Source organism: Hibiscus syriacus, unplaced genomic scaffold, assembly GCF_006381635.1.
Source record: "Hibiscus syriacus cultivar Baekdansim isolate YM2019G1 unplaced genomic scaffold, ASM638163v2 tig00116944_pilon, whole genome shotgun sequence".
Classification (NCBI taxonomy): domain Eukaryota; kingdom Viridiplantae; phylum Streptophyta; class Magnoliopsida; order Malvales; family Malvaceae; genus Hibiscus; species Hibiscus syriacus.
The window spans coordinates 860903-865740 of NW_024063479.1; the positions used below are offsets into that span (position 1 = coordinate 860903).

Here is a 4838-nt window from a genome sequence, read left to right on the forward strand (position 1 = left end):
TATTTTCTTGTAGTGTGTCACGTTCCTTCCACTGAGCAGCTTGCTGATGTTCTTACAAAAGCTCTTGGTGTGCAGCAACATGAACATTTGTTGGTCAAGTTGGGGGTTAAGGATGTTTTTAACCCTTCAACTTGAGGGGGAGTGTTGAGTATTATGGTAGTTAGTTGTTAAGTTGTTTGTTATAGCTTGTTAATAATAGTTAGGAGTTTGTTATTATAAGTTTTAGCTATATATATGATGTAATGTTATCATATTGAATAATAAGAACCGAAGTGTTTTTTCACGTGCTGTTAAACTTTATATTTTTCCTCCATAGATTAAAGTTTTACAGTTTTATCCTTATGTCACACCTGTCCTGGAATTACCATTTTTCAGTGTCTTCTGTGATTACTCAAGATATTGATGAACTCGTATCATTGTCTCCTACTAATCTATCAGTTTAGATTTTACTAAATCACTTTAGAACTCATAAGGCTCAACCCTAAACTCAAAACTCATGAAACTCTAAATAAATAATTTGATATGTAATATCCACCATGTGATCAGCAAGCGAAATAAACTTCATCATCGAGAAATTAAAAGGAATTCAAAATTAGTTCTTCATAAATAAAAAATAAGAAAGTTTCGAGACTATTTTATAATTTTTAAGAGAAAAATGTTCAGTTATAATTTCTTTACGTATTTAACGACAAAGTGATCAAAATAGGAATGAGAAAAAAGTTGAATAATCAAATTTGTAATTTATCCTTCAATTTTAGGAATTTAATCCAAACTTAAAAAGGGTAAATTACTCTACTGGTCACACAAATATTAGTGTGTTTCGATTTTAGTATCTGATTTTTTTAAATTTCATAACAAAAATTGATCATTTCAATCACCTGTTGTTAGATCGTTAACATGTTTGATTGTTTCTCTATTGTTTTTGTTCTTGTGAATCAGCTGCCAACTTATTGTTTGTTGAAGCTCCCGTTGGTGTTGGGTTTTCCTATACCAACACAAGCAGTGATCTCGATCAACTTGGTGACAAATTTACAGGTAAAATCATTAACTCTTTCTTTTATTTCAACAAAAATTCTAAATCCTCTTTAAAACATTATAATTTCATCATCATAATTCATACCCTTTGCATGATCAAGCTAAGGATTCCTATGCCTTTCTCGTCAACTGGTTCAAAAGGTTCCCACGGTTCATGTCCCTTGACTTTTACATTGCTGGTTATAGCTATGCTGGTGTATATATGTTCATCTCTCTTCTCTTTTGTTCTTGATTTTCTTTAACTCGTCTACTCGTCCGACACATGTATTGACCAATAGTATTCGATATATCGAACAAATATTTATTTCCGACACTTATCTAAATTGATTCTTAATTATTTATTTTTCAGGTCACTTTGTTCCTCAGCTAGCTGAGGTCATTTTTGACAACAAGTATGTTCCTAAGTCAGATTACATCAATCTAAAGGTAATTATGGTAAAGGACTTATGTTCCCAAGTATGTCCCTATTACTTCAAATCATATTCAACTTAAGTTATGTTCTTAAACGATTCGAGTTTGAGCAGTTGTGTCTGTAGGATATACGTGTGTTATCAATGATTAACATTTTGAACATTTACTACCTTATAATCACCTCATATTATTCAAAAAATAAATATTCTACTTAAGTCTTGTCATCAATTTTTGGGTTTAAGTACATAATAGATCCTTTAGTTTTTGAAGTTAAGCAATTTAATCCCTTTCAGTATTTAGTCTTGATTCCGTCCTTACTGATGAACTTTATGCAGATCGGGAATGCACTGATGGACGATGAAACAGATCAAAGAGGGATGGTTGATTATGCATGGGATCATGCAGTGATATATGATAGTGTTTACAACAACATCAAACTCAAACGTAATTTCAGCCATCCAAATCAATCTGATGATTGCAAGGAAGTCCTCGAGGCCTACTTTGACGTCTACAACATCATCAATATGTATAGCTTATATGCTCCAACTTGTGTTAGCAACTCTGGCACCAGCAAAAACCGACGAAGCCCCACGATTCAAGGCTTCACCCTGCAGATATTTTCTAAATTCGTAAGCTCTTTTTCGCACTCGAGTCCGAGTAATATAAGTAATATATCCCGATTCTTCGATTTAAACTCGGTAATCCGAACTTTTTTTTCTTCCGGGATGGATGGCACAAGAGACCAGAAGATTACGATTGTGCATGGGACGACACTGAAGTTTATTTTAATAGGCCTGACGTTCAAAAGGCACTTCATGCCAACGTTACCAACATGTCTTATCCATGGACTCATTGCTGGTATTAATTATTGAACATTGATGTCTGTTTCAACAATTATGTGTACAGTGATAGACCGGGGGAATTGATGGGGTAATTGTTCTTCTGAAAATTTTAAATTTTCATATATTTTAGATATATTCTTTGTATTTTCTATCGATAATTTGTTTTAGCCCTCTTCACCTCCTCTAACATAAAATCCTGCATTTGTCTGTCTGCAGTGAAATTGTGTCGGATTGGGGAGATCGACCAGCTTCTATGCTTCCTACACTTAAGAAGCTCATAGATGGAGGCATCCGCGCTTGGATTTACAGGTAACCACCCAATGATTTCGGATGGACAACGTAAACTAATAACACCAACATGACACCAAACCGAATATCGATCTAAAAATAACACGAACACGAGATAAATAAACGATTTTCCGATTTACAGCGGAGATACCGACGGGAGAATTCCGGCGACTTCAACTAGACTAACCCTAAAAAAACTAGGGTTAAAAAAATCGAGGAATGGACACCTTGGTACATCGATTATAAACAGGTGATGCTTTAAACTTTTGACGGATAGATGGAAATACTCGTAGTTTACATAAAATATACGTATAATTTCGATACATATATAAAATGATTTTGTCGTAAATTAATTCCATTTTGACAGGTGGGTGGATGGACGATTGAATATGAAGGGCTTACGTTTGTGACCATTAGAGGAGCTGGTCATCAAGTTCCTACTTATAAACCAAGACAAGCTCTTCAACTAGTCAGCCATTTCTTGGCCAATAAGAAATTGCCATCTACACCATTTTAGTCATTTCTCTTGCTTTCATTCTTTTCCATAGGGAAATGAATTTTCTATCGAATATATTAGTCTCTAAGTTTTAAAATGTTTTATATCAATTCTCTTATGATTTTATTCTTAATTGGTCCTAAACTTTAAAAATGTGTTATATCAATCTTTAAAGGCATAATGATAAAATTATCTCTTAATGTTTGCACAAATGATTATTTTACCCTACTATTTTTTAGAGTATTTTAGTCCCTTATATTTCAATCTTTGGTCAAAATATTTCATATTGGATGAAAACCGTAAGTTGATTAACAATCAACATATATTGTTGATGTGACATTTTACATATTTTCAATGATGATGTGGCATGTGACACATCACCAAAGTGATGATGTGACATATTCCACGTTAACAATTGAACACTTGTGAAAATGTCACGTTAACAACGTGTATTGATCCTTAGTCAACATGTAGTGATATGGCTTATTCCATGGTATATGTTGAAGCTAGAATGTTTTGGGATGGTTTTGAAGCTAAATGAGCTAGGGTATTTATAGTTGAAGCTTAAGGACTAATTCGTAAATACCCTAAATTACAATGACTAAAATTGAGAATATCCCTATTACCAAAAAAAAAAAAAACTACCTCATTTTTTCGGTGCCCATATTTTTGACTAATTATTCGGTGCATTCAAGAAAATGCTTGTCTTTCAACAATCTCCCACTTGAAGATTTGATTGGAACAATCATATCTTCACACCATTCTTTCTACCTTGTACCATCATGTTGCTTACGTCTCTGACAAACCACAAGAGGATCGACATCGAGTAAATGTATCAGCATTTACCGCCTTTGTCATGAAATCTGCTATGTTGTCTTTGGTATGGATCTTTTTCATATCTACCGTCCCTTCTTCCACCTTTTCACAAATGAAATGGTACTGAACTCGTATGTGCTTTGTCCTTGAATGAAATGTTGGTTTCCTTGCTAGATGCAAGGCGCTTTGACTGTTACAAAACAAAGAGACATACTCTTGATTGTGCCCAAGCTCCTCCAATAGCATCTTCAACCAAATTGCTTCTTTACTGGCTTGTGTAGCTGCTACATATTCTGCCTCTGTTGTTGACGTAGCCACAACTGACTGCAATTTTGAAACCCAGCTTACAGCTCCACCAGCAATTTTGAACACATATCTTGTAGTAGATTTACTTTTATCCAAATTCCCTGCATAGTCAGAATCTACATAACCATTTATTAGTAAGTTTGATCCTCCGTAATATAATGCAATATTTGAGGTTCCTTTGATGTATCTCAGGATCCTCTTTACTGTATTCCAATGCTTTTTTCCTGGATTCGCCATGTACCGACTAACCACTCCCATTGCTTGTGCAATATTTGGTCTTGTGTATATCATAGCGAACATTAAACTTCCCACTGCTGATACATATGGTACTCGAGACATCTTCATCCTCTCTTCTTCACTGCTAGGACTCATACTGGAGGATAATTTGAAGTTATTAGGAAGAGGGGTAGAAATTGGCTTACAATCTTGTATGTTAAATCGTGACAATATCTTCTTCAAGTAATTCTTTTGTGAAAGCCAAATCTTCCTATTACTTCTGTCTCGGTGAATTTACATCCCTAAAATCTTGTTTGCTGATCCCAAGTCCTTCATTTCAAATTCCCTAGCCGGTTATGCCTTTAATTCTTCAATATGATCTTTGTTGGGTCCTGTAACCAACATGTCATCCACATACAACAACAATA

At 34.4% G+C, this 4838-nt stretch overlaps 1 pseudogene; it reads left to right on the top strand.

Moving 5' to 3' along the window:
* The first annotated feature begins 708 nt into the window (after positions 1-708).
* On the top strand, positions 709-3093 carry LOC120188454 (annotated as a pseudogene).
* Positions 3094-4838: the final 1745 nt, after the last annotated feature.